At 53.9% G+C, this 24,648-nt stretch overlaps 46 non-coding genes across 46 annotated transcripts; all 46 read right to left on the bottom strand.

The window, feature by feature from the left end:
• Positions 1–308: 308 nt before the first annotated feature.
• On the bottom strand, positions 309–382 carry TRNAN-GUU (transfer RNA asparagine (anticodon GUU)). Its single transcript has one exon. It is a non-coding gene; the product is annotated as a tRNA-Asn (tRNA).
• A 223-nt stretch (positions 383–605) lies between these two features.
• Positions 606–679, bottom strand: TRNAK-UUU (transfer RNA lysine (anticodon UUU)). The gene has a single exon. It is a non-coding gene; the product is annotated as a tRNA-Lys (tRNA).
• A 516-nt stretch (positions 680–1,195) lies between these two features.
• TRNAN-GUU (transfer RNA asparagine (anticodon GUU)) lies at positions 1,196–1,269 on the bottom strand. Its single transcript has one exon. It is a non-coding gene; the product is annotated as a tRNA-Asn (tRNA).
• A 72-nt stretch (positions 1,270–1,341) lies between these two features.
• TRNAN-GUU (transfer RNA asparagine (anticodon GUU)) lies at positions 1,342–1,415 on the bottom strand. Its single transcript has one exon. It is a non-coding gene; the product is annotated as a tRNA-Asn (tRNA).
• Positions 1,416–1,486: 71 nt separating this feature from the next.
• Positions 1,487–1,560, bottom strand: TRNAK-UUU (transfer RNA lysine (anticodon UUU)). Its single transcript has one exon. It is a non-coding gene; the product is annotated as a tRNA-Lys (tRNA).
• Positions 1,561–1,635: 75 nt separating this feature from the next.
• On the bottom strand, positions 1,636–1,709 carry TRNAN-GUU (transfer RNA asparagine (anticodon GUU)). The gene has a single exon. It is a non-coding gene; the product is annotated as a tRNA-Asn (tRNA).
• A 75-nt stretch (positions 1,710–1,784) lies between these two features.
• On the bottom strand, positions 1,785–1,858 carry TRNAN-GUU (transfer RNA asparagine (anticodon GUU)). Its single transcript has one exon. It is a non-coding gene; the product is annotated as a tRNA-Asn (tRNA).
• A 75-nt stretch (positions 1,859–1,933) lies between these two features.
• Positions 1,934–2,007, bottom strand: TRNAN-GUU (transfer RNA asparagine (anticodon GUU)). Its single transcript has one exon. It is a non-coding gene; the product is annotated as a tRNA-Asn (tRNA).
• A 953-nt stretch (positions 2,008–2,960) lies between these two features.
• TRNAN-GUU (transfer RNA asparagine (anticodon GUU)) lies at positions 2,961–3,034 on the bottom strand. The gene has a single exon. It is a non-coding gene; the product is annotated as a tRNA-Asn (tRNA).
• An 821-nt stretch (positions 3,035–3,855) lies between these two features.
• TRNAN-GUU (transfer RNA asparagine (anticodon GUU)) lies at positions 3,856–3,929 on the bottom strand. The gene has a single exon. It is a non-coding gene; the product is annotated as a tRNA-Asn (tRNA).
• A 223-nt stretch (positions 3,930–4,152) lies between these two features.
• Positions 4,153–4,226, bottom strand: TRNAK-UUU (transfer RNA lysine (anticodon UUU)). Its single transcript has one exon. It is a non-coding gene; the product is annotated as a tRNA-Lys (tRNA).
• A 665-nt stretch (positions 4,227–4,891) lies between these two features.
• Positions 4,892–4,965, bottom strand: TRNAD-GUC (transfer RNA aspartic acid (anticodon GUC)). The gene has a single exon. It is a non-coding gene; the product is annotated as a tRNA-Asp (tRNA).
• A 225-nt stretch (positions 4,966–5,190) lies between these two features.
• Positions 5,191–5,264, bottom strand: TRNAD-GUC (transfer RNA aspartic acid (anticodon GUC)). The gene has a single exon. It is a non-coding gene; the product is annotated as a tRNA-Asp (tRNA).
• A 668-nt stretch (positions 5,265–5,932) lies between these two features.
• Positions 5,933–6,006, bottom strand: TRNAD-GUC (transfer RNA aspartic acid (anticodon GUC)). The gene has a single exon. It is a non-coding gene; the product is annotated as a tRNA-Asp (tRNA).
• Positions 6,007–6,669: 663 nt separating this feature from the next.
• Positions 6,670–6,743, bottom strand: TRNAD-GUC (transfer RNA aspartic acid (anticodon GUC)). The gene has a single exon. It is a non-coding gene; the product is annotated as a tRNA-Asp (tRNA).
• Positions 6,744–7,410: 667 nt separating this feature from the next.
• Positions 7,411–7,484, bottom strand: TRNAN-GUU (transfer RNA asparagine (anticodon GUU)). The gene has a single exon. It is a non-coding gene; the product is annotated as a tRNA-Asn (tRNA).
• A 369-nt stretch (positions 7,485–7,853) lies between these two features.
• TRNAN-GUU (transfer RNA asparagine (anticodon GUU)) lies at positions 7,854–7,927 on the bottom strand. Its single transcript has one exon. It is a non-coding gene; the product is annotated as a tRNA-Asn (tRNA).
• A 1,840-nt stretch (positions 7,928–9,767) lies between these two features.
• On the bottom strand, positions 9,768–9,850 carry TRNAD-GUC (transfer RNA aspartic acid (anticodon GUC)). Its single transcript has one exon. It is a non-coding gene; the product is annotated as a tRNA-Asp (tRNA).
• Positions 9,851–9,924: 74 nt separating this feature from the next.
• Positions 9,925–9,998, bottom strand: TRNAN-GUU (transfer RNA asparagine (anticodon GUU)). Its single transcript has one exon. It is a non-coding gene; the product is annotated as a tRNA-Asn (tRNA).
• Positions 9,999–10,221: 223 nt separating this feature from the next.
• On the bottom strand, positions 10,222–10,295 carry TRNAK-UUU (transfer RNA lysine (anticodon UUU)). The gene has a single exon. It is a non-coding gene; the product is annotated as a tRNA-Lys (tRNA).
• Positions 10,296–11,107: 812 nt separating this feature from the next.
• TRNAD-GUC (transfer RNA aspartic acid (anticodon GUC)) lies at positions 11,108–11,181 on the bottom strand. The gene has a single exon. It is a non-coding gene; the product is annotated as a tRNA-Asp (tRNA).
• A 664-nt stretch (positions 11,182–11,845) lies between these two features.
• On the bottom strand, positions 11,846–11,919 carry TRNAD-GUC (transfer RNA aspartic acid (anticodon GUC)). Its single transcript has one exon. It is a non-coding gene; the product is annotated as a tRNA-Asp (tRNA).
• An 812-nt stretch (positions 11,920–12,731) lies between these two features.
• On the bottom strand, positions 12,732–12,805 carry TRNAN-GUU (transfer RNA asparagine (anticodon GUU)). Its single transcript has one exon. It is a non-coding gene; the product is annotated as a tRNA-Asn (tRNA).
• A 215-nt stretch (positions 12,806–13,020) lies between these two features.
• TRNAN-GUU (transfer RNA asparagine (anticodon GUU)) lies at positions 13,021–13,098 on the bottom strand. The gene has a single exon. It is a non-coding gene; the product is annotated as a tRNA-Asn (tRNA).
• Positions 13,099–13,617: 519 nt separating this feature from the next.
• Positions 13,618–13,691, bottom strand: TRNAN-GUU (transfer RNA asparagine (anticodon GUU)). The gene has a single exon. It is a non-coding gene; the product is annotated as a tRNA-Asn (tRNA).
• Positions 13,692–14,354: 663 nt separating this feature from the next.
• Positions 14,355–14,433, bottom strand: TRNAD-GUC (transfer RNA aspartic acid (anticodon GUC)). The gene has a single exon. It is a non-coding gene; the product is annotated as a tRNA-Asp (tRNA).
• Positions 14,434–14,507: 74 nt separating this feature from the next.
• Positions 14,508–14,581, bottom strand: TRNAN-GUU (transfer RNA asparagine (anticodon GUU)). The gene has a single exon. It is a non-coding gene; the product is annotated as a tRNA-Asn (tRNA).
• A 223-nt stretch (positions 14,582–14,804) lies between these two features.
• Positions 14,805–14,878, bottom strand: TRNAK-UUU (transfer RNA lysine (anticodon UUU)). The gene has a single exon. It is a non-coding gene; the product is annotated as a tRNA-Lys (tRNA).
• An 812-nt stretch (positions 14,879–15,690) lies between these two features.
• On the bottom strand, positions 15,691–15,764 carry TRNAD-GUC (transfer RNA aspartic acid (anticodon GUC)). Its single transcript has one exon. It is a non-coding gene; the product is annotated as a tRNA-Asp (tRNA).
• Positions 15,765–15,985: 221 nt separating this feature from the next.
• Positions 15,986–16,059, bottom strand: TRNAN-GUU (transfer RNA asparagine (anticodon GUU)). Its single transcript has one exon. It is a non-coding gene; the product is annotated as a tRNA-Asn (tRNA).
• Positions 16,060–16,576: 517 nt separating this feature from the next.
• Positions 16,577–16,650, bottom strand: TRNAN-GUU (transfer RNA asparagine (anticodon GUU)). Its single transcript has one exon. It is a non-coding gene; the product is annotated as a tRNA-Asn (tRNA).
• A 215-nt stretch (positions 16,651–16,865) lies between these two features.
• On the bottom strand, positions 16,866–16,943 carry TRNAN-GUU (transfer RNA asparagine (anticodon GUU)). The gene has a single exon. It is a non-coding gene; the product is annotated as a tRNA-Asn (tRNA).
• Positions 16,944–17,456: 513 nt separating this feature from the next.
• On the bottom strand, positions 17,457–17,537 carry TRNAD-GUC (transfer RNA aspartic acid (anticodon GUC)). Its single transcript has one exon. It is a non-coding gene; the product is annotated as a tRNA-Asp (tRNA).
• A 74-nt stretch (positions 17,538–17,611) lies between these two features.
• Positions 17,612–17,685, bottom strand: TRNAN-GUU (transfer RNA asparagine (anticodon GUU)). The gene has a single exon. It is a non-coding gene; the product is annotated as a tRNA-Asn (tRNA).
• A 1,113-nt stretch (positions 17,686–18,798) lies between these two features.
• Positions 18,799–18,872, bottom strand: TRNAD-GUC (transfer RNA aspartic acid (anticodon GUC)). Its single transcript has one exon. It is a non-coding gene; the product is annotated as a tRNA-Asp (tRNA).
• Positions 18,873–19,536: 664 nt separating this feature from the next.
• TRNAD-GUC (transfer RNA aspartic acid (anticodon GUC)) lies at positions 19,537–19,610 on the bottom strand. The gene has a single exon. It is a non-coding gene; the product is annotated as a tRNA-Asp (tRNA).
• A 221-nt stretch (positions 19,611–19,831) lies between these two features.
• TRNAN-GUU (transfer RNA asparagine (anticodon GUU)) lies at positions 19,832–19,905 on the bottom strand. Its single transcript has one exon. It is a non-coding gene; the product is annotated as a tRNA-Asn (tRNA).
• Positions 19,906–20,421: 516 nt separating this feature from the next.
• On the bottom strand, positions 20,422–20,494 carry TRNAN-GUU (transfer RNA asparagine (anticodon GUU)). The gene has a single exon. It is a non-coding gene; the product is annotated as a tRNA-Asn (tRNA).
• A 73-nt stretch (positions 20,495–20,567) lies between these two features.
• Positions 20,568–20,641, bottom strand: TRNAN-GUU (transfer RNA asparagine (anticodon GUU)). The gene has a single exon. It is a non-coding gene; the product is annotated as a tRNA-Asn (tRNA).
• Positions 20,642–20,715: 74 nt separating this feature from the next.
• Positions 20,716–20,790, bottom strand: TRNAN-GUU (transfer RNA asparagine (anticodon GUU)). Its single transcript has one exon. It is a non-coding gene; the product is annotated as a tRNA-Asn (tRNA).
• A 667-nt stretch (positions 20,791–21,457) lies between these two features.
• On the bottom strand, positions 21,458–21,531 carry TRNAK-UUU (transfer RNA lysine (anticodon UUU)). The gene has a single exon. It is a non-coding gene; the product is annotated as a tRNA-Lys (tRNA).
• Positions 21,532–22,343: 812 nt separating this feature from the next.
• On the bottom strand, positions 22,344–22,417 carry TRNAD-GUC (transfer RNA aspartic acid (anticodon GUC)). The gene has a single exon. It is a non-coding gene; the product is annotated as a tRNA-Asp (tRNA).
• A 666-nt stretch (positions 22,418–23,083) lies between these two features.
• On the bottom strand, positions 23,084–23,157 carry TRNAD-GUC (transfer RNA aspartic acid (anticodon GUC)). Its single transcript has one exon. It is a non-coding gene; the product is annotated as a tRNA-Asp (tRNA).
• A 221-nt stretch (positions 23,158–23,378) lies between these two features.
• On the bottom strand, positions 23,379–23,452 carry TRNAN-GUU (transfer RNA asparagine (anticodon GUU)). The gene has a single exon. It is a non-coding gene; the product is annotated as a tRNA-Asn (tRNA).
• A 517-nt stretch (positions 23,453–23,969) lies between these two features.
• Positions 23,970–24,043, bottom strand: TRNAN-GUU (transfer RNA asparagine (anticodon GUU)). Its single transcript has one exon. It is a non-coding gene; the product is annotated as a tRNA-Asn (tRNA).
• A 215-nt stretch (positions 24,044–24,258) lies between these two features.
• On the bottom strand, positions 24,259–24,336 carry TRNAN-GUU (transfer RNA asparagine (anticodon GUU)). The gene has a single exon. It is a non-coding gene; the product is annotated as a tRNA-Asn (tRNA).
• Positions 24,337–24,648: the final 312 nt, after the last annotated feature.

A 24,648-nucleotide genomic window follows, 5' to 3' on the forward strand; every position in this document is an offset into this window, starting at 1 on the left:
AAAGCGACACACCCCCACCGGGAGGGCTCGAACCTCCAACCTTTCGGTTGACAGCGGAATGCTCTAGCCGAGTGCGCCACGGAGGCAATCGTGCTGCTCTCTCACCACCATCAGAACATTCCATCAAAGCTATCAGAGCAAAGAAAAAAGAAGCAAGACAACGTCCCCGGGAGGGCTCGAACCTCCAACCTTTCAGTTAACAGCCGATCGCGTAAGCCAAATGCGCACTGGAGGCAGTCGAGCTGTACTCTCATCACCATCAGAACATTTCTCCAAAGCTGTCAGCGCAAAGAAAAAAAACGACTCCTCGCCCCCGGGAGGGTTCGAACCTCCAACCTTTCGGTTAACAGCCGAATGCGCTAGCCGACTGCGCCACGGAGGCAGTCGTCCTGCTCTTTCACGACCGTCAGAACATTCCATCAAAGCTAAGAGTGCAAAGAAAAAAGAAGCTGGACAACGCACCCTGCAGGGCTCGAACCTCCAACCTTTCGGTTAACACCGATCGCGCAAGCCAATTGCGCAACGGAGGCAGTCGTGCTGTAGTCTCATCACCGTCAGAACATTTCTCAAAAGCTATCAGCGCAAAGAAAAAAGAAGCAAGACAACGTCCCCGGGAGGGCTCGAACCTTCGACCTTTCGGTTAAATGCCGAACGCGCTAGCCAATTGCGCCACGGAGGCAGTCGTGCTGCTCTCTTGCCACCGTCAGAACATTTCTCCAAAGCTATCAGCGCAAAGAAAAAAAGCGACAAAACGCCCCCGGGAGGGCTCGAACCTTCGACCTTTCGGTTAAATGCCAAACTCGCTAGCCAATTTCACCACGGAGGCAGTCGTGCTGCACTCTCACCACCGTTAGAACATTCCAACAAAGCTAACAGTGCAAAGAAAAAAGAAGCTAGACAACGCCCCAGGGAGGGCTCGAACCTCCAACCTTCCGGTTAACAGCCGATCGCGCAAGCCAATTGCGCAACGAAGGCAGTCGTGCTGCACTCTCAAGACCGTCAGAACATTCCTCCAAAGCTATCAGCGCAAAGAAAAAATGCGACACACCGCCCCCGGGAGGGCTCCAACCCCCAACCTTTCGGTTAAGAGCCGAACTCGTTAGCCGATTGCGCCACGGAGGCAGTCGTGCTGCTCTCTTGCCACCGTCAGAACATTTCTCCAAAGCTATCAGCGCAAAGAAAAAAAGCGACACAACGCCCCCGGGAGGGCTCGAACCTCCAACCTTTCGGTTAACAGCCGAACGCGCTAGCCAATTGCGCTACGGAGGCAGTCGTGCTGGTCTCTCACCACAGTCAAAACTTTTCTGCAAAGCTGTCAGCGCAAAGAAAAAAGTGACACCTCGCCCCCGGGAGGGCTCGAACCTCCAACCTTTCGGTTAACAGCCGAACGCGCCAGCATATTGCGCCACGGAGGCAGCCGTGCTGCTCTCTCACCACCGTCAGAACATTTCTCCAAAGCTGTCAGCGAAAAAAAAAAACGACTCCTCGCACCCGGCAGGGCTTGAACCTCTAACCTTTCGGTTAAAAGCCGAACGCGCTAGCCAATTGCGCCACGGAGGCCGTCGTGCTGCTCTCTCACCACCGTCAGAACATTTCTCCAAAGCTGTCAGCGCAAAGAAAAAAAAAGCGACACCTCACCCCCGGGAGGGCTCGAACCTCCAACCTTTCGGTTAACAGCCGAATGCGCTAGCCGATTGCGCCACGGAGGCAATCGTCCTGCTCTCTCCCGACCGTCAGAACATTCTATCAAAGCTATCAGTGCAAAGAAAAAAGAAGCGAGACAACGCCCCCGGGAGGGCTCGAACCTCCAACCTTTCGGTTAACAGCCGAACGCGCTATCCGATTGCGCCACGGAGGCATTCGTCCAGCTCTCTCACGACCGTCAGTATATTCCATCAAAGCTATCAGCGCAAAGAAAAAAGAAGCGAGACAACGCCCCCGGGAGGGCTCGAACCTCCAACCTTTCGGTTAACAGCCCAACGAGCTAGCCGACTGCGCCACGGAGGCATTCGTCCAGCTCTCTCACGACCGTCAGAACATTCCATCAAAGCTATCAGCGCAAAGAAAAAAGAAGCAAGACAACGTCCCCGGGAGGGCTCGAGCCTCCAACCTTTCAGTTAACAGCCGATCGCGTAAGCCAAATGCGCACTGGAGGCAGTCGAGCTGTACCCTCATCACCATCAAAACATTTCTCCAAAGCTATCAGCGCAAAGAAAAAAAGCGACACACCACTCCGGGAGGGCTCGAACCTCCAACCTTTCGATAAACAGCTGAACGCGCTAGCCAATTGCACCACGGAGGCAGTCGTGCTGCTCTCTCACCACTGTCAGAACATTCCATCAAAGCTAAGAGTGCAAAGAAAAAAGAAGATGGACAACGCCCCCTGCAGGGCTCGAACCTCCGACCTTTCGGTTAACACCGATCGCGCAAGCCAATTGCGCAACGGAGGCAGTCGTGCTGTAGTCTATTCACCGTCAGAACATTTCTCAAAAGCTATCAGCGCAAAGAAAAAAGAAGCAAGACAACGTCCCCGGGAGGGCTCGAACCTCCAACCTTTCAGTTAAAAGCCGATCGCGTAAGCCAAATGCGCACTGGAGGCAGTCGAGCTGTACTCTCATCACCATCAGAACATTTCTCCAAAGCTATCAAGAAAAAAAGCGACACACCCCCCTGGAAGGGCTCGAACCTCCAACCTTTCGGTTGACAGCCGAATGCGCTAGCCGAGTGCGCCACGGAGGCAATCGTGCTGCTCTCTCACCACCATCAGAACATTCCATCAAAGCTATCAGCGCAAAGAAAAAAGAAGCAAGACAACGTCCCCGGGAGGGCTCGAACCTCCAACCTTTCAGTTAACAGCCGATCGCGTAAGCCAAATGCGCACTGGAGGCAGTCGAGCTGTACTCTCATCACCATCAGAACATTTCTCCAAAGCTATCAGCGCAAAGAAAAAAAGCGACACACCCCCCCGGGAGGGCTCGAACCTCCAACCTTTCGGTAAACAGCCGAATGCGCTAGCCAATTGCGCCACGGAGGCAGTCGTGCTGCTCCCTCACCACCGTCAGAACATTCCATCAAAGCTAAGAGTGCAAAGAAAAAAGAAGCTGGACAACGCCCCCTGAGGCGCTCGAACCTCCGACCTTTCGGTTAACACCGATCGCGCAAGCCAATTGCGCAACGGAGGCAGTCGTGCTGTAGCATAATCACCGTCAGAACATTTCTCAAAAGCTATCAGCGCAAAGAAAAAAGAAGCTAGACAACGTACCCGGGAGGGCTCGAACCTCCAACCTTTCAGTTAACAGCCGATCGCGTAAGCCAAATGCGCACTGGAGGCAGTCGAGCTGTACTCTCATCACCATCAGAACATTTCTCCAAAGCTATCAGCGCAAAGAAAAAAAGCGACACACCCCCCCCCCCCCCCGGGAGGGCTCGAACCTCCAACCTTTCGGTTGACAGCCGAATGCTCTAGCCAAGTGCGCCACGGAGGCAATCGTGCTGCTCTCTCACCACCATCAGAACATTCCATCAAAGCTATCAGCGCAAAGAAAAAAGAAGCAAGGCAACGTCCCCGGGAGGGCTCGAACCTCCAACCTTTCAGTTAACAGCCGATCGCGTAAGCCAAATGCGCACTGGAGGCAGTCGAGCTGTACTCTCATCACCATCAGAACATTTCTCCACAGCTATCAGCGCAAAGAAAAAAAGCGACACACCCCCCTCGGGAGGGCTCGAACCTCCAACCTTTCGGTTGACAGCCGAATTTTCTAGCCAATTGCACCACGGAGTCAGTCGTGCTGCTCTCTCACCACTGTCAGAACATTTCTCCAAAGCTGTCAGCGCAAAGAAAAAAAACCGACTCCTCGCCCCCGGGAGGGCTCGAACCTCCAACCTTTCGGTTAACAGCCGAATGCGCTAGCCGATTGCGCCACGGAGGCAGTCGTCCTGCTCTTTCACGACCGTCAGAACATTCCATCAAAGCTAAGAGTGCAAAGGAAAAAGAAGCTGGACAACGCACCCTGCAGGGCTCGAACCTCCAACCTTTCGGTTAACACCGATCGCGCAAGCCAATTGCGCAACGGAGGCAGAAGTGCTGTAGTCTCATCACCGTCAGAACATTTCTCAAAAGCTATCAGCGCAAAGAAAAAAGAAGCAAGACAACGTCCCCGGGAGGGCTCGAACCTTCGAACTTTCGGTTAAATGCCGAACGCGCTAGCCAATTGCGCCACGGAGGCAGTCGTGCTGTTCTCTTGCCACCGTCAGAACATTTCTCCAAAGCTATCAGCGCAAAGAAAAAAAAGCGACAAAACGCCCCCGGGAGGGCTCGAACCTTCGACCTTTCGGTTAAATGCCGAACTCGCTAGCCAATTTCGCCACGGAGGCAGTCGTGCTGCACTCTCACCACCGTCAGAACATTCCAACAAAGCTAACAGTGCAAAGAAAAAAGAAGCTAGACAACGCCCCCGGGAGGGCTCGAACCTCCAACCTTCCGGTTAACAGCCGATCGCGCAAGCCAATTGCGCAACGAAGGCAGTCGTGCTGCACTCTCAAGACCGTCAGAACATTCCTCCAAAGCTATCAGCGCAAAGAAAAAATGCGACACACCGCCCCCGGGAGGGCTCCAACCCCCAACCTTTCGGTTAAGAGCCGAACTCGTTAGCCGATTGCGCCACGGAGGCAGTCGTGCTGCTCTCTTACCACCGTCAGAACATTCCATCAAAGCTATCAGCGCAAAGAAAAAAGAAGCAAGACAACGTCCCCGGGAGGGCTCGAACCTCCAACCTTTCAGTTAACAGCCGATCGCGTAAGCCAAATGCGCACTGGAGGCAGTCGAGCTGTACCCTCATCACCATCAGAACATTTCTCCAAAGCTATCAGCGCAAAGAAAAAAAGCGACACACCCCCCCGGGAGGGCTCGAACCTCCAACCTTTCGGTTGACAGCCGAATGCGCTAGCCGAGTACGCCACGGAGGCAATCGTGCTGCTCTCTCACCACCATCAGAACATTCCATCAAAGCTATCAGCGCAAAGAAAAAAGAAGCAAGCCACGTCCCCGGGAGGGCTCGAACCTCCAACCTTTCAGTTAACAGCCGATCGCGTAAGCCAAATTCGCACTGGAGGCCGTCGAGCTGTACTCTCATCACCATCAGAACATTTCTCCAAAGCTATCAGCGCAAAGAAAAAAAGCGACACCCCCCCCCCCCCCGGGAGGGCTCGAACCTCCAACCTTTCGGTTGACAGCCGAATGCGCTAGCCGAGTGCGCCACGGAGGCAATCGTGCTGCTCTCTCACCACCATCAGAACATTCCATCAAAGCTATCAGCGCAAAGAAAAAAGAAGCAAGACAACGTCCCCGGGAGGGCTGGAACCTCCAACCTTTCAGTTAACAGCCGAACGCGTAAGCCAAATGCGCACCGGAGGCAGTCGAGCTGTACTCTCATCACCATCAGAACATTTCTCCAAAGCTATCAGCGCAAAGAAAAAAAGCGACACACCACTCCGGGAGGGCTCGAACCTCCAACCTTTCGGTAAACAGCTGAACGCGCTAGCCAATTGCACCACGGAGGCAGTCGTGCTGCTCTCTCACCACTGTCAGAACATTCCATCAAAGCTAAGAGTGCAAAGAAAAAAGAAGCTGGACAACGCCCCCTGCAGGGCTCGAACCTCCGACCTTTCGGTTAACACCGATCGCGCAAGCCAATTGCGCAACGGAGGCAGTCGTGCTGTAGTCTATTCACCGTCAGAACATTTCTCAAAAGCTATCAGCGCAAAGAAAAAAGAAGCAAGACAACGTCCCCGGGAGGGCTCGAACCTCCAACCTTTCAGTTAACAGCCGATCGCGTAAGCCAAATTCGCACTGGAGGCAGTCGAGCTGTACTCTCATCACCATCAGAACATTTCTCCAAAGCTATCAGCGCAAAGAAAAAAAGCGACACCCCCCCCCCCCCGGGAGGGCTCGAACCTCCAACCTTTCGGTTGACAGCCGAATGCGCTAGCCGAGTGCGCCACGGAGGCAATCGTGCTGCTCTCTCACCACCATCAGAACATTCCATCAAAGCTATCAGCGCAAAGAAAAAAGAAGCAAGACAACGTCCCCGGGAGGGCTGGAACCTCCAACCTTTCAGTTAACAGCCGATCGCGTAAGCCAAATGCGCACTGGAGGCAGTCGAGCTGTACTCTCATCACCATCAGAACATTTCTCCAAAGCTATCAGCGCAAAGAAAAAAAGCGACACACCCCTCGGGAGGGCTCGGACCTCCAACCTTTCGGTAAACAGCCGAATGCGCTAGCCAATTGCGCCACGGAGGCAGCCGTGCTGCTCCCTCACCACCGTCAGAACATTCCATCAAAGCTAAGAGTGCAAAGAAAAAAGAAGCTGGACAACGCCCCCTGCAGGGCTCGAACCTCCGACCTTTCGGTTAACACCGATCGCGCAAGCCAATGGCGCAACGGAGGCAGTCGTGCTGTAGTCTATTCACCGTCAGAACATTTCTCAAAAGCTATCAGCGCAAAGAAAAAAGAAGCAAGACAACGTCCCCGGGAGGGCTCGAACCTCCAACCTTTCAGTTAACAGCCGATCGCGTAAGCCAAATGCGCACTGGAGGCAGTCGAGCTGTACTCTCATCACCATCAGAACATTTCTCCAAAGCTATCAGCGCAAAGAAAAAAAGCGACACACCCCCCCGGGAGGGTTCGAACCTCCAACCTTTCGGTTGACAGCCGAATGCGCTAGCCGAGTGCGCCACGGAGGCAATCGTGCTGCTCTCTCACCACCATCAGAACATTCCATCAAAGCTATCAGCGCATAGAAAAAAGAAGCAAGACAACGTCCCCGGGAGGGCTCGAACCTCCAACCTTTCAGTTAACAGCCGATCGCGTAAGCCAAATGCGCACTGGAGGCAGTCGAGCTGTACTCTCATCACCATCAGAACATTTCTCCAAAGCTAAGAGTGCAAAGAAAAAAGAAGCTGGACAACGCCCCCTGAGGGGCTCGAACTTCCGACCTTTCGGTTAACACCGATCGCGCAAGCCAATTGCGCAACGAAGGCAGTCGTGCTGCACTCTCACGACCGTCAGAACATTCCTCCAAAGCTATCAGCGCACAGAAAAAAATGCGACACACCGCCCCCGGGAGGGCTCCAACCCCCAACCTTTCGGTTAAGAGCCGAAATCGTTAGCCGATTGCGCCGCAGAGGCAGTCGTGCTGCACTCTCACGACAGTCAGAACATTCCATCAAAGCTATCAGCGCAAAGAAAAAAGAAACGAGACAACGCCCCGGGGAATGCTCGAACCTCCAACCTTTCGGTTAACAGTCGAACGCACCAGCATATTGCGCCACGGAGGCAGTCGTGCTGCTCTCTCACCACCGTCAGAACATTTCTCCAAAGCTATCAGCGCAAAGAAAAAAAGCGACACAACGCCCCCGGGAGGGCTCGAACCTCCAACCTTTCGGTTAACAGCCGAACGCGCTAGCCAATTGCGCCACGGAGGCAGTCGTGCTGGTCTCTCACCACAGTCAAAACTTTTCTGCAAAGCTGTCAGCGCAAAGAAAAAAGTGACACCTCGCCCCGGGGAGGGCTCGAACCTCCAACCTTTCGGTTAACAGCCGAACGCGCCAGCATATTGCGCCACGGAGGCAGCCGTGCTGCTCTCTTACCACCGTCAGAACATTCCATCAAAGCTATCAGCGCAAAGAAAAAAGAAGCAAGACAATGTCCCCGGGAGGGCTCGAACCTCCAACCTTTCAGTTAACAGCCGATCGCGTAAGCCAAATGCGCACTGGAGGCAGTCGAGCTGTACCCTCATCACCATCAGAACATTTCTCCAAAGCTGTCAGCGCAATGAAAAAAAAGTGACACCTCGCCCCCGGGAGGGCTCGAACCTCCAACCTTTCGGTTAACAGCCGAATGCGCCAGCCGACTGCGCCACGGAGGCAATCGTGCTGCTCTCTTACCACCGTCAGAACATTCCATCAAAGCTATCAGCGCAAAGAAAAAAGAAGCAAGACAATGTCCCCGGGAGGGCTCGAACCTCCAACCTTTCAGTTAACAGCCGATCGCGTAAGCCAAATGCGCACTGGGGGCAGTCGAGCTGTACCCTCATCACCATCAGAACATTTCTCCAAAGCTATCAGCGCAAAGAAAAAAAGCGACACACCCCCCCCGGGAGGCCTCGAACCTCCAACCTTTCGGTTGACAGCCGAATGCGCTAGCCGAGTGCGCCGCGGAGGCAATCGTGCTGCTCTCTCACCACCATCAGAACATTCCATCAAAGCTATCAGCGCAAAGAAAAAAGAAGCAAGACAACGTCCCCGGGAGGGCTCGAACCTCCAACCTTTCAGTTAACAGCCGATCGCGTAAGCCAAATGCGCACTGGAGGCAGTCGAGCTGTACTCTCATCACCATCAGAACATTTCTCCAAAGCTATCAGCGCAAAGAAAAAAAGCGACACACCACTCCGGGAGGGCTCGAACCTCCAACCTTTCGGTAAACAGCTGAACGCGCTAGCCAATTGCACCACGGAGGCAGTCGTGCTGCTCTCTCACCACTGTCAGAACATGCCATCAAAGCTAAGAGTGCAAAGAAAAAAGAAGCTGGACAACGCCCCCTGAGGGGCTCGAACCTCCGACATTTCGGTTAACACCAATCGCGCAAGCCAATTGCGCAACGAAGGCAGTCGTGCTGTAGCCTATTCACCGTCAGAACATTTCTCAAAAGCTATCAGCGCAAAGAAAAAAGAAGCTAGACAACGTACCCGGGAGGGCTCGAACCTCCAACCTTTCAGTTGACAGCCGAATGCGCTAGCCGAGTGCGCCACGGAGGCAATCGTGCTGCTCTCTCACCACCATCAGAACATTCCATCAAAGCTATCAGCGCAAAGAAAAAAGAAGCAAGACAACGTCCCCGGGAGGGCTCGAACCTCCAACCTTTCAGTTAACAGCCGATCGCGTAAGCCAAATGCGCACTGGAGGCAGTCGAGCTGTACTCTCATCACCATCAGAACATTTCTCCAAAGCTATCAGCGCAAAGAAAAAAAGCGACACACCCCCCCGGGAGGGCTCGGACCTCCAACCTTTCGGTAAACAGCCGAATGCGCTAGCCAATTGCGCCACGGAGGCAGTCGTGCTGCTCCCTCACCACCGTCAGAACATTCCATCAAAGCTAAGAGTGCAAAGAAAAAAGAAGCTGGACAACGCCCCCTGCAGGGCTCGAACCTCCGACCTTTCGGTTAACACCGATCGCGCAAGCCAATTGCGCAACGGAGGCAGTCGTGCTGTAGTCTATTCACCGTCAGAACATTTCTCAAAAGCTATCAGCGCAAAGAAAAAAGAAGCAAGACAACGTCCCCGGGAGGGCTCGAACCTCCAACCTTTCAGTTAACAGCCGATCGCGTAAGCCAAATGCGCACTGGAGGCAGTCGAGCTGTACTCTCATCACCATCAGAACATTTCTCCAAAGCTATCAGCGCAAAGAAAAAAAGCGACACACCCCCCCGGGAGGGCTCGAACCTCCAACCTTTCGGTTGACAGCCGAATGCTCTAGCCAAGTGCGCCACGGAGGCAATCGTGCTGCTCTCTCAGCACCATCAGAACATTCCATCATAGCTATCAGCGCAAAGAAAAAAGAAGCAAGGCAACGTCCCCGGGAGGGCTCGAACCTCCAACCTTTCAGTTAACAGCCGATCGCGTAAGCCAAATGCGCACTGGAGGCAGTCGAGCTGTACTCTCATCACCATCAGAACATTTCTCGACAGCTATCAGCGCAAAGAAAAAAAGCGACACACCCCCCCCCGGGAGGGCTCGAACCTCCAACCTTTCGGTTGACAGCCGAATGCGCTAGCCAATTGCACCACGGAGTCAGTCGTGCTGCTCTCTCAACACTGTCAGAACATTTCTCCAAAGCTGTCAGCGCAAAGAAAAAAAACCGACTCCTCGCCCCCGGGAGGGCTCGAACCTCCAACCTTTCGGTTAACAGCCGAATGCGCTAGCCGATTGCGCCACGGAGGCAGTCGTCCTGCTCTTTCACGACCGTCAGAACATTCCATCAAAGCTAAGAGTGCAAAGAAAAAAGAAGCTGGACAACGCACCCTGCAGGGCTCGAACCTCCAACCTTTCGGTTAACACCGATCGCGCAAGCCAATTGCGCAACGGAGGCAGTCGTGCTGTAGTCTCATCACCGTCAGAACATTTCTCAAAAGCTATCAGCGCAAAGAAAAAAGAAGCAAGACAACGTCCCCGGGAGGGCTCGAACCTTCGAACTTTCGGTTAAATGCCGAACGCGCTAGCCAATTGCGCCACGGAGGCAGTCGTGCTGCTCTCTTGCCACCGTCAGACCATTTCTCCAAAGCTATCAGCGCAAAGAAAAAAAAGCGACAAAACGCCCCCGGGAGGGCTCGAACCTTCGACCTTTCGGTTAAATGCCGAACTCGCTAGCCAATTTCGCCACGGAGGCAGTCGTGCTGCACTCTCACCACCGTCAGAACATTCCAACAAAGCTAACAGTGCAAAGAAAAAAGAAGCTAGACAACGCCCCCGGGAGGGCTCGAACCTCCAACCTTTCGGTTAACAGCCGATCGCGTAAGCCAAATGCGCACTGGAGGCAGTCGAGCTGTACTCTCATCACCATCAGAACATTTCTCCAAAGCTATCAGCGCAAAGAAAAAAAGCGACACACCACTCCGGGAGGGCTCGAACCTCAAACCTTTTGGTAAACAGCTGAACGCGCTAGCCAATTGCACCACGGAGGCAGTCGTGCTGCTCTCTCACCACTGTCAGAACATTCCATCAAAGCTAAGAGTGCAAAGAAAAAAGAAGCTGGACAACGCCCCTTGCAGGGCTCGAACCTCCGACCTTTCGGTTAACACCGATCGCGCAAGCCAATTGCGCAACGGAGGCAGTCGTGCTGTAGTCTATTCACCGTCAGAACATTTCTCAAAAGCTATCAGCGCAAAGAAAAAAGAAGCAAGACAACGTCCCCGGGAGGGCTCGAACCTCCAACCTTTCAGTTAACAGCCGATCGCGTAAGCCAAATGCGCACTGGAGGCAGTCGAGCTGTACTCTCATCACCATCAGAACATTTCTCCAAAGCTATCAGCGCAAAGAAAAAAAGCGACACACCCCCCCGGGAGGGCTCGAACCTCCAACCTTTCGGTTGACAGCCGAATGCGCTAGCCGAGTGCGCCACGGAGGTAATCGTGCTGCTCTCTCACCACCATCAGAACATTCCATCAAAGCTATCAGCGCAAAGAAAAAAGAAGCAAGACAACGTCCCCGGGAGGGCTGGAACCTCCAACCTTTCAGTTAACAGCCGATCGCGTAAGCCAAATGCGCACTGGAGGCAGTCGAGCTGTACTCTCATCACCATCAGAACATTTCTCCAAAGCTATCAGCGCAAAGAAAAAAAGCGACACACCCCCCCGGGAGGGCTCGGACCTCCAACCTTTCGGTAAACAGCCGAATGCGCTAGCCAATTGCGCCACGGAGGCAGTCGTGCTGCTCCCTCACCACCGTCAGAACATTCCATCAGAGCTAAGAGTGCAAAGAAAAAAGAAGCTGGACAACGCCCCCTGCAGGGCTCGAACCTCCGACCTTTCGGTTAACACCGATCGCGCAAGCCAATTGCGCAACGGAGGCAGTCGTGCTGTAGTCTATTCACCGTCAGAACATTTCTCAAAAGCTATCAGCGCAAAGAAAAAAGAAGCAAGACAACGTCCCCGGGAGGGCTCGAACCTCCAACCTTTCAGTTAACAGCCGATCGCGTAAGCCAAATGCGCACTGGAGGCAGTCGAGCTGTACTCTCATCACCATCAGAACATTTCTCCAAAGCTATGAGCGCAAAGAAAAAAAGCGACACACCCCCCCGGGAGGGCTCGAACCTCCAACCTTTCGGTTGACAGCCGAATGCACTAGCCGAGTGCGCCACGGAGGCAATCGTGCTGCTCTCTCAACACCATCAGAACATTCCATCAAAGCTATCAGCGCAAAGAAAAAAGAAGCAAGACAACGTCCCCGGGAGGGCTCGAACCTCCAACCTTTCAGTTAACAGCCGATCGCGTAAGCCAAATGCGCACTGGAGGCAGTCGAGCTGTACTATCATCACCATCAGAACATTTCTCCAAAGCTATCAGCGCAAAGAAAAAAAGCGACACACTACCCCGGGAGGGCTCGAACCTCCAACCTTTCGGTAAACAGCCGAATGCGCTAGCCAATTGCGCCACGGAGGCAGTCGTGCTGCTCCCTCACCACCGTCAGAACATTCCATCAAAGCTAAGAGTGCAAAGAAAAAAGAAGCTGGACAACGCCCCCTGAGGGGCTCGAACTTCCGACCTTTCGGTTAACACCGATCGCGCAAGCCAATTGCGCAACGAAGGCAGTCGTGCTGCACTCTCACGACCGTCAGAACATTCCTCCAAAGCTATCAGCGCACAGAAAAAATGCGACACACCGCCCCCGGGAGGGCTCCAACCCCCAACCTTTCGGTTAAGAGCCGAAATCGTTAGCTGATTGCGCCGCAGAGGCAGTCGTGCTGCACTCTCACGACAGTCAGAACATTCCATCAAAGCTATCAGCGCAAAGAAAAAAGAAGCGAGACAACGCCCCGGGGAATGCTCGAACCTCCAACCTTTCGGTTAACAGTCGAACGCACCAGCATATTGCGCCACGGAGGCAGTCGTGCTGCTCTCTCACCACCGTCAGAACATTTCTCCAAAGCTATCAGCGCAAAGAAAAAAAGCGACACAACGCCCCCGGGAGGGCTCGAACCTCCAACCTTTCGGTTAACAGCCGAACGCGCTAGCCAATTGCGCCACGGAGGCAGTCGTGCTGGTCTCTCACCACAGTCAAAACTTTTCTGCAAAGCTGTCAGCGCAAAGAAAAAAGTGACACCTCGCCCCGGGGAGGGCTCGAACCTCCAACCTTTCGGTTAACAGCCGAACGCGCCAGCATATTGCGCCACGGAGGCAGCCGTGCTGCTCTCTCACCACCGTCAGAACATTTCTCCAAAGCTGTCAGCGCAATGAAAAAAAAGTGACACCTCGCCCCGGGAGGGCTCGAACCTCCAACCTTTCGGTTAACAGCCGAATGCGCCAGCCGACTGCGCCACGGAGGCAATCGTGCTGCTCTCTTACCACCGTCAGAACATTCCATCAAAGCTATCAGCGCAAAGAAAAAAGAAGCAAGACAATGTCCCCGGGAGGGCTCGAACCTCCAACCTTTCAGTTAACAGCCGATCGCGTAAGCCAAATGCGCACTGGAGGCAGTCGAGCTGTACCCTTATCACCATCAGAACATTTCTCCAAAGCTATCAGCGCTAAGAAAAAAAGCGACACCCCCCCCCCCCGGGAGGCCTCGAACCTCCAACCTTTCGGTTGACAGCCGAATGCGCTAGCCGAGTGCGCCGCGGAGGCAATCGTGCTGCTCTCTCACCACCATCAGAACATTCCATCAAAGCTATCAGCGCAAAGAAAAAAGAAGCAAGACAACGTCCCCGGGAGGGCTCGAACCTCCAACCTTTCAGTTAACAGCCGATCGCGTAAGCCAAATGCGCACTGGAGGCAGTCGAGCTGTACTCTCATCACCATCAGAACATTTCTCCAAAGCTATCAGCGCAAAGAAAAAAAGCGACACACCCCCCCGGGAGGGCTCGAACCTCCAACCTTTCGGTAAACAGCCGAATGCGCTAGCCAATTGCGCCACGGAGGCAGTCGTGCTGCTCCCTCACCACCGTCAGAACATTCCATCAAAGCTAAGAGTGCAAAGAAAAAAGAAGCTGGACAACGCCCCCTGAGGCGCTCGAACCTCCGACCTTTCGGTTAACACCGATCGCGCAAGCCAATTGCGCAACGGAGGCAGTCGTGCTGTAGCCTATTCACCGTCAGAACATTTCTCAAAAGCTATCAGCGCAAAGAAAAAAGAAGCTAGACAACGTACCCGGGAGGGCTCGAACCTCCAACCTTTCAGTTAACAGCCGATCGCGTAAGCCAAATGCGCACTGCAGGCAGTCGAGCTGTACTCTCATCACCATCAGAACATTTCTCCAAAGCTATCAGCGCAAAGAAAAAAAGCGACACACCCACCCCGGAAGGGCTCGAACCTCCAACCTTTCGGTTGACAGCCGAATGCTCTAGCCAAGTGCGCCATGGAGGCAATCGTGCTGCTCTCTCAGCACCATCAGAACATTCCATCAAAGCTATCAGCGCAAAGAAAAAAGAAGCAAGGCAACGTCCCCGGGAGGGCTCGAACCTCCAACCTTTCAGTTAACAGCCGATCGCGTAAGCCAAATGCGCACTGGAGGCAGTCGAGCTGTACTCTCATCACCATCAGAACATTTCTCGACAGCTATCAGCGCAAAGAAAAAAAGCGACACACCCCCCCCCCGGGAGGGCTCGAACCTCCAACCTTTCGGTTGACAGCCGAATGCGCTAGCCAATTGCACCACGGAGTCAGTCGTGCTGCTCTCTCAACACTGTCAGAACATTTCTCCAAAGCTGTCAGCGCAAAGAAAAAAAACCGACTCCTCGCCCCCGGGAGGGCTCGAACCTCCAACCTTTCGGTTAACAGCCGAATGCGCTAGCCGATTGCGCCACGGAGGCAGTCGTCCTGCTCTTTCACGACCGTCAGAACATTCCATCAAAGCTAAGAGTGCAAAGAAAAAAGAAGCTGGACAACGCACCCTGCAGGGCTCGAACCTCCAACCTTTCGGTTAACACCGATCGCGCAAGCCAATTGCGCAACGGAGGCAGTCGTGCTGTAGTCTCATCACCGTCAGAACATTTCTCAAAAGCTATCAGCGCAAAGAAAAAAGAAGCAAGACAACGTCCCCGGGAGGGCTCGAACCTTCGAACTTTCGGTTAAATGCCGAACGCGCTAGCCAATTGCGCCACGGAGGCAGTCGTGCTGCTCTCTTGCCACCGTCAGACCATTTCTCCAAAGCTATCAGCGCAAAGAAAAAAAAGCGACAAAACGCCCCCGGGAGGGCTCGAACCTTCGACCTTTCGGTTAAATGCCGAACTCGCTAGCCAATTTCGCCACGGAGGCAGTCGTGCTGCACTCTCACCACCGTCAGAACATTCCAACAAAGCTTACAGTGCAAAGAAAAAAGAAGCTAGACAACGCCCCCGGAAGGGCTCGAACCTCCAACCTTTCGGTTAACAGCCGATCGCGTAAGCCAAATGCGCACTGGAGGCAGTCGAGCTGTACTCTCATCACCATCAGAACATTTCTCCAAAGCTATCAGCGCAAAGAAAAAAAGCGACACACCACTCCGGGAGGGCTCGAACCTCCAACCTTTCGGTAAACAGCTGAACGCGCTAGCCAATTGCACCACGGAGGCAGTCGTGCTGCTCTCTCACCACTGTCAGAACATTCCATCAAAGCTAAGAGTGCAAAGAAAAAAGAAGCTGGACAACGCCCCCTGCAGGGCTCGAACCTCCGACCTTTCGGTTAACACCGATCGCGCAAGCCAATTGCGCAACGGAGGCAGTCGTGCTGTAGTCTATTCACCGTCAGAACATTTCTCAAAAGCTATCAGCGCAAAGAAAAAAGAAGCAAGACAACGTCCCCGGGAGGGCTCGAACCTCCAACCTTTCAGTTAACAGCCGATCGCGTAAGCCAAATGCGCACTGGAGGCAGTCGAGCTGTACTCTCATCACCATCAGAACATTTCTCCAAAGCTATCAGCGCAAAGAAAAAAAGCGACACACACCCCCGGGAGGGCTCGAACCTCCAACCTTTCGGTTGACAGCCGAATGCGCTAGCCGAGTTCGCCACGGAGGTAATCGTGCTGCTCTCTCACCACCATCAGAACATTCCATCAAAGCTATCAGCGCAAAGAAAAAAGAAGCAAGACAACGTCCCCGGGAGGGCTGGAACCTCCAACCTTTCAGTTAACAGCCGATCGCGTAAGCCAAATGCGCACTGGAGGCAGTCGAGCTGTACTATCATCACCATCAGAACATTTCTCCAAAGCTATCAGCGCAAAGAAAAAAAGCGACACACTCCCCCGGGAGGGCTCGAACCTCCAACCTTTCGGTAAACAGCCGAATGCGCTAGCCAATTGCGCCACGGAGGCAGTCGTGCTGCTCCCTCACCACCGTCAGAACATTCCATCAAAGCTAAGAGTGCAAAGAAAAAAGAAGCTGGACAACGCCCCCTGAGGGGCTCGAACTTCCGACCTTTCGGTTAACACCGATCGCGCAAGCCGATTGCGCAACGAAGGCAGTCGTGCTGCACTCTCACGACCGTCAGAACATTCCTCCAAAGCTATCAGCGCACAGAAAAAATGCGACACACCGCCCCCGGGAGGGCTCCAACCCCCAACCTTTCGGTTAAGAGCCGAAATCGTTAGCTGATTGCGCCGCAGAGGCAGTCGTGCTGCACTCTCACGACAGTCAGAACATTCCATCAAAGCTATCAGCGCAAAGAAAAAAGAAGCGAGACAACGCCCCGGGGAATGCTCGAACCTCCAACCTTTCGGTTAACAGTCGAACGCACCAGCATATTGCGCCACGGAGGCAGTCGTGCTGCTCTCTCACCACCGTCAGAACATTTCTCCAAAGCTATCAGCGCAAAGAAAAAAAGCGACACAACGCCCCCGGGAGGGCTCGAACCTCCAACCTTTCGGTTAACAGCCGAACGCGCTAGCCAATTGCGCCACGGAGGCAGTCGTGCTGGTCTCTCACCACAGTCAAAACTTTTCTGCAAAGCTGTCAGCGCAAAGAAAAAAGTGACACCTCGCCCCGGGGAGGGCTCGAACCTCCAACCTTTCGGTTAACAGCCGAACGCGCCAGCATATTGCGCCACGGAGGCAGCCGTGCTGCTCTCTCACCACCGTCAGAACATTTCTCCAAAGCTGTCAGCGCAATGAAAAAAAAGTGACACCTCGCCCCGGGAGGGCTCGAACCTCCAACCTTTCGGTTAACAGCCGAATGCGCCAGCCGACTGCGCCACGGAGGCAATCGTGCTGCTCTCTTACCACCGTCAGAACATTCCATCAAAGCTATCAGCGCAAAGAAAAAACAAGCAAGACAATGTCCCCGGGAGGGCTCGAACCTCCAACCTTTCAGTTAACAGCCGATCGCGTAAGCCAAATGCGCACTGGAGGCAGTCGAGCTGTACCCTTATCACCATCAGAACATTTCTCCAAAGCTATCAGCGCTAAGAAAAAAAGCGACACCCCCCCCCCCCCGGGAGGCCTCGAACCTCCAACCTTTCGGTTGACAGCCGAATGCGCTAGCCGAGTGCGCCGCGGAGGCAATCGTGCTGCTCTCTCACCACCATCAGAACATTCCATCAAAGCTATCAGCGCAAAGAAAAAAGAAGCAAGACAACGTCCCCGGGAGGGCTCGAACCTCCAACCTTTCAGTTAACAGCCGATCGCGTAAGCCAAATGCGCACTGGAGGCAGTCGAGCTGTACTCTCATCACCATCAGAACATTTCTCCACAGCTATCAGCGCAAAGAAAAAAAGCGACACACCCCCCCGGGAGGGCTCGAACCTCCAACCTTTCGGTTGACAGCCGAATGCGCTAGCCAATTGCACCACGGAGTCAGTCGTGCTGCTCTCTCACCACTGTCAGAACATTTCTCCAAAGCTGTCAGCGCAAAGAAAAAAAACCAACTCCTCGCCCCCGGGAGGGCTCGAACCTCCAACCTTTCGGTTAACAGCCGAATGCGCTAGCCGATTGCGCCACGGAGGCAGTCGTCCTGCTCTTTCACGACCGTCAGAACATTCCATCAAAGCTAAGAGTGCAAAGAAAAAAGAAGCTGGACAACGCACCCTGCAGGGCTCGAACCTCCAACCTTTCGGTTAACACCGATCGCGCAAGCCAATTGCGCAACGGAGGCAGTCGTGCTGTAGTCTCATCACCGTCAGAACATTTCTCAAAAGCTATCAGCGCAAAGAAAAAAGAAGCAAGACAACGTCCCCGGGAGGGCTCGAACCTCCAACCTTTCAGTTAACAGCCGATCGCGTAAGCCAAATGCGCACTGGAGGCAGTCGAGCTGTACTCTCATCACCATCAGAACATTTCTCCAAAGCTATGAGCGCAAAGAAAAAAAGCGACACACCCCCCCGGGAGGGCTCGAACCTCCAACCTTTCGGTAAACAGCTGAACGCGCTAGCCAGTTGCGCCACGGAGGCAGTCGTGCTGCTCTCTTGCCACCGTCAGAACATTTCTCCAAAGCTATCAGCGCAAAGAAAAAAAGTGACAAAACGCCCCCGGGAGGGCTCGAACCTTCGACCTTTCGGTTAATTGCCGAACTCGCTAGCCAATTTCGCCACGGAGGCAGTCGTGCTGCACTCTCACCACCGTCAGAACATTCCAACAAAGCTAACAGTGCAAAGAAAAAAGAAGCTAGACAACGCCCCCGGGAGGGCTCGAACCTCCAACCTTCCGGTTAACAGCCGATCGCGCAAGCCAATTGCGCAACGAAGGCAGTCGTGCTGCACTCTCAAGACCGTCAGAACATTCCTCCAAAGCTATCAGCGCAAAGAAAAAATGCGACACACCGCCCCCGGGAGGGCTCCAACCCCCAACCTTTCGGTTAAGAGCCGAACTCGTTAGCCGATTGCGCCACGGAGGCAGTCGTGCTGCTCTCTTACCACCGTCAGAACATTCCATCAAAGCTATCAGCGCAAAGAAAAAAGAAGCAAGACAACGTCCCCGGGAGGGCTCGAACCTCCAACCTTTCAGTTAACAGCCGATCGCGTAAGCCAAATGCGCACTGGAGGCAGTCGAGCTGTACCCTCATCACCATCAGAACGTTTCTCCAAAGCTATCAGCGCAAAGAAAAAAAGCGACACACCCCCCCCCCCCCGGGAGGGCTCGAACCTCCAACCTTTCGGTTGACAGCCGAATGCGCTAGCCGAGTGCGCTACGGAGGCAATCGTGCTGCTCTCTCACCACCATCAGAACATTCCATCAAAGCTATCAGCGCAAAGAAAAAAGAAGCAAGACAACGTCCCCGGGAGGGCTCGAACCTCCAACCTTTCAGTTAACAGCCGATCGCGTAAGCCAAATGCGCACTGGAGGCAGTCGAGCTGTACTCTCATCACCATCAGAACATTTCTCCAAAGCTATCAGCGCAAAGAAAAAAAGCGACACCCCACTCCGGGAGGGCTCGAACCTCCAACCTTTCGGTAAACAGCTGAACGCGCTAGCCAATTGCACCACGGAGGCAGTCGTGCTGCTCTCTCACCACTGTCAGAACATTCCATCAAAGCTAAGAGTGCAAAGAAAAAAGAAGCTGGACACCGCCCCCTGCAGGGCTCGAACCTCCGACCTTTCGGTTAACACCGATCGCGCAAGCCAATTGCGCAACGGAGGCAGTCGTGCTGTAGTCTATTCACCGTCAGAACATTTCTCAAAAGCTATCAGCGCAAAGAAAAAAGAAGCAAGACAACGTCCCCGGGAGGGCTCGAACCTCCAACCTTTCAGTTAACAGCCGATCGCGTAAGCCAAATGCGCACTGGAGGCAGTCGAGCTGTACTCTCATCACCATCAGAACATTTCTCCAAAGCTATCAGCGCAAAGAAAAAAAGCGACACACCCCCCCGGGAGGGCTCGAACCTCCAACCTTTCGGTTGACAGCCGAATGCGCTAGCCGAGTGCGCCACGGAGGCAATCGTGCTGCTCTCTCACCACCATCAGAACATTCCATCAAAGCTATCAGCGCAAAGAAAAAAGAAGCAAGACAACGTCCCCGGGAGGGCTCGAACCTCCAACCTTTCAGTTAACAGCCGATCGCGTAAGCCAAATGCGCACTGGAGGCAGTCGAGCTGTACTCTCAACACCATCGGAACATTTCTCCAAAGCTATCAGCACAAAGAAAAAAAGCGACACACTCCCCCGGGAGGGCTCGAACCTCCAACCTTTCGGTAAACAGCCGAATGCGCTAGCCAATTGCGCCACGGAGGCAGTCGTGCTGCTCCCTCACCACCGTCAGAACATTCCATCAAAGCTAAGAGTGCAAAGAAAAAAGAAGCTGGACAACGCCCCCTGAGGGGCTCGATTTTCCGACCTTTCGGTTAACACCGATCGCGCAAGCCAATTGCGCAACGAAGGCAGTCGTGCTGCACTCTCACGACCGTCAGAACATTTCTCCAAAGCTATCAGCGCACAGAAAAAATGCGACACACCGCCCCCGGGAGGGCTCCAACCCCCAACCTTTCGGTTAAGAGCCGAAATCGTTAGCCGATTGCGCCGAAGAGGCAGTCGTGCTGCACTCTCACGACAGTCAGAACATTCCATCAAAGCTATCAGCGCAAAGAAAAAAGAAGCGAGACAACGCCCCGGGGAATGCTCGAACCTCCAACCTTTCGGTTAACAGTCGAACGCACCAGCATATTGCGCCACGGAGGCAGTCGTGCTGCTCTCTCACCACCGTCAGAACATTTCTCCAAGCTATCAGCGCAAAGAAAAAAAGCGACACAACGCCCCCGGGAGGGCTCGAACCTCCAACCTTTCGGTTAACAGCCGAACGCGCTAGCCAATTGCGCACGGAGGCAGTCGTGCTGGTCTCTCACCACAGTCAAAACTTTTCTGCCAAGCTGTCAGCGCAAAGAAAAAAAGTGACACCTCGCCTCCGGGAGGGCTCGAACCTCCAACCTTTCGGTTAACAGCCGAACGCGCCGGCATATTGCGCCACGGAGGCAGCCGTGCTGCTCTCTCACCACCGTCAGAACATTTCTCCAAAGCTGTCAGCGCAATGAAAAAAAAGTGACACCTCGCCCGCGGGGAGGGCTCGAACCTCCAACCTTTCGGTTAACAGCCGAATGCGCTAGCCGACTGCGCCACGGAGGCAATCGTGCTGCTCTCTTACCACCGTCAGAACATTGCATCAAAGCTATCAGCGCAAAGAAAAAATAAGCAAGACAATGTCCCCGGGAGGGCTCGAACCTCCAACCTTTCAGTTAACAGCCGATCGCGTAAGCCAAATGCGCACTGGGAGGCAGTCGAGCTGTACCCTCATCACCATCAGAACATTTCTCCAAAGCTATCAGCGCAAAGAAAAAAAGCGACACACCACTCCGGGAGGGGCTCGAACCTCCAACCTTTCGGTAAACAGCTGAACGCGCTAGCCAATTGCACCACGGAGGCAGTCGTGTTGCTCTCTCACCACTGTCAGAACATGCCATCAAAGCTAAGAGTGCAAAGAAAAAAGAAGCTGGACAACGCCCCTGCAGGGCTCGAACCTCCGACCTTTCGGTTAACACCGATCGCGCAAGCCAATTGCGCAACGGAGGCAGTCGTGTTGTAGTCTATTCACCGTCAGAACATTTCTCAAAAGCTATCAGCGCAAAGAAAAAAGAACAAGACAACGTCCCCGGGAGGGCTCGAACCTCCAACCTTTCAGTTAACAGCCGATCGCGTAAGCCAAATGCGCACTGGAGGCAGTCGAGCTGTACTCTCATCACCATCAGAACATTTCTCCAAAGCTGTCAGCGCAAAGAAAAAAGAAGCAAGACAACGTCCCCGGGAGGGCTCGAACCTTCGAACTTTCGGTTAAATGCCGAACGCGCTAGCCAATTGCGCCACGGAGGCAGTCGTGCTGCTCTCTTGCCACCGTCAGACCATTTCTCCAAAGCTATCAGCGCAAAGAAAAAAAAGCGACAAAACGCCCCCGGGAGGGCTCGAACCTTCGACCTTTCGGTTAAATGCCGAACTCGCTAGCCAATTTCGCCACGGAGGCAGTCGTGCTGCACTCTCACCACCGTCAGAACATTCCAACAAAGCTAACAGTGCAAAGAAAAAAGAAGCTAGACAACGCCCCCGGGAGGGCTCGAACCTCCAACCTTTCGGTTAACAGCCGATCGCGTAAGCCAAATGCGCACTGGAGGCAGTCGAGCTGTACTCTCATCACCATCAGAACATTTCTCCAAAGCTATCAGCGCAAAGAAAAAAAGCGACACACCACTCCGGGAGGGCTCGAACCTCCAACCTTTCGGTAAACAGCTGAACGCGCTAGCCGAGTGCGCCACGGAGGTAATCGTGCTGCTCTCTCACCACCATCAGAACATTCCATCAAAGCTAAGAGTGCAAAGAAAAAAGAAGCTGGACAACGCCCCCTGCAGGGCTCGAACCTCCGACCTTTCGGTTAACACCGATCGCGCAAGCCAATTGCGCAACGGAGGCAGTCGTGCTGTAGTCTATTCACCGTCAGAACATTTCTCAAAAGCTATCAGCGCAAAGAAAAAAGAAGCAAGACAACGTCCCCGGGAGGGCTCGAACCTCCAACCTTTCAGTTAACAGCCGATCGCGTAAGCCAAATGCGCACTGGAGGCAGTCGAGCTGTACTCTCATCACCATCAGAACATTTCTCCAAAGCTATCAGCGCAAAGAAAAAAAGCGACACACCCCCCCGGGAGGGCTCGAACCTCCAACCTTTCGGTTGACAGCCGAATGCGCTAGCCGAGTGCGCCACGGAGGTAATCGTGCTGCTCTCTCACCACCATCAGAACATTCCATCAAAGCTATCAGCGCAAAGAAAAAAGAAGCAAGACAACGTCCCCGGGAGGGCTGGAACCTCCAACCTTTCAGTTAACAGCCGATCGCGTAAGCCAAATGCGCACTGGAGGCAGTCGAGCTGTACTCTCATCACCATCAGAACATTTCTCCAAAGCTATCAGCGCAAAGAAAAAAAGCGACACACCCCCCCCGGGAGGGCTCGGACCTCCAACCTTTCGGTAAACAGCCGAATGCGCTAGCCAATTGCGCCACGGAGGCAGTCGTGCTGCTCCCTCACCACCGTCAGAACATTCCATCAGAGCTAAGAGTGCAAAGAAAAAAGAAGCTGGACAACGCCCCCTGCAGGGCTCGAACCTCCGACCTTTCGGTTAACACCGATCGCGCAAGCCAATTGCGCAACGGAGGCAGTCGTGCTGTAGTCTATTCACCGTCAGAACATTTCTCAAAAGCTATCAGCGCAAAGAAAAAAGAAGCAAGACAACGTCCCCGGGAGGGCTCGAACCTCCAACCTTTCAGTTAACAGCCGATCGCGTAAGCCAAATGCGCACTGGAGGCAGTCGAGCTGTACTCTCATCACCATCAGAACATTTCTCCAAAGCTATGAGCGCAAAGAAAAAAAGCGACACACCCCCCCCGGGAGGGCTCGAACCTCCAACCTTTCGGTTGACAGCCGAATGCACTAGCCGAGTGCGCCACGGAGGCAATCGTGCTGCTCTCTCAACACCATCAGAACATTCCATCAAAGCTATCAGCGCAAAGAAAAAAGAAGCAAGACAACGTCCCCGGGAGGGCTCGAACCTCCAACCTTTCAGTTAACAGCCGATCGCGTAAGCCAAATGCGCACTGGAGGCAGTCGAGCTGTACTATCATCACCATCAGAACATTTCTCCAAAGCTATCAGCGCAAAGAAAAAAAGCGACACACTCCCCCGGGAGGGCTCGAACCTCCAACCTTTCGGTAAACAGCCGAATGCGCTAGCCAATTGCGCCACGGAGGCAGTCGTGCTGCTCCCTCACCACCGTCAGAACATTCCATCAAAGCTAAGAGTGCAAAGAAAAAAGAAGCTGGACAACGCCCCCTGAGGGGCTCGAACTTCCGACCTTTCGGTTAACACCGATCGCGCAAGCCAATTGCGCAACGAAGGCAGTCGTGCTGCACTCTCACGACCGTCAGAACATTCCTCCAAAGCTATCAGCGCACAGAAAAAATGCGACACACCGCCCCCGGGAGGGCTCCAACCCCCAACCTTTCGGTTAAGAGCCGAAATCGTTAGCTGATTGCGCCGCAGAGGCAGTCGTGCTGCACTCTCACGACAGTCAGAACATTCCATCAAAGCTATCAGCGCAAAGAAAAAAGAAGCGAGACAACGCCCCGGGGAATGCTCGAACCTCCAACCTTTCGGTTAACAGTCGAACGCACCAGCATATTGCGCCACGGAGGCAGTCGTGCTGCTCTCTCACCACCGTCAGAACATTTCTCCAAAGCTATCAGCGCAAAGAAAAAAAGCGACACAACGCCCCCGGGAGGGCTCGAACCTCCAACCTTTCGGTTAACAGCCGAACGCGCTAGCCAATTGCGCCACGGAGGCAGTCGTGCTGGTCTCTCACCACAGTCAAAACTTTTCTGCAAAGCTGTCAGCGCAAAGAAAAAAGTGACACCTCGCCCCGGGGAGGGCTCGAACCTCCAACCTTTCGGTTAACAGCCGAACGCGCCAGCATATTGCGCCACGGAGGCAGCCGTGCTGCTCTCTCACCACCGTCAGAACATTTCTCCAAAGCTGTCAGCGCAATGAAAAAAAAGTGACACCTCGCCCCGGGAGGGCTCGAACCTCCAACCTTTCGGTTAACAGCCGAATGCGCCAGCCGACTGCGCCACGGAGGCAATCGTGCTGCTCTCTTACCACCGTCAGAACATTCCATCAAAGCTATCAGCGCAAAGAAAAAAGAAGCAAGACAATGTCCCCGGGAGGGCTCGAACCTCCAACCTTTCAGTTAACAGCCGATCGCGTAAGCCAAATGCGCACTGGAGGCAGTCGAGCTGTACCCTTATCACCATCAGAACATTTCTCCAAAGCTATCAGCGCTAAGAAAAAAAGCGACACCCCCCCCCCCCCCCGGGAGGCCTCGAACCTCCAACCTTTCGGTTGACAGCCGAATGCGCTAGCCGAGTGCGCCGCGGAGGCAATCGTGCTGC

This window comes from Rhipicephalus microplus, unplaced genomic scaffold, assembly GCF_043290135.1.
Source record: "Rhipicephalus microplus isolate Deutch F79 unplaced genomic scaffold, USDA_Rmic scaffold_45, whole genome shotgun sequence".
Taxonomy (NCBI): domain Eukaryota; kingdom Metazoa; phylum Arthropoda; class Arachnida; order Ixodida; family Ixodidae; genus Rhipicephalus; species Rhipicephalus microplus.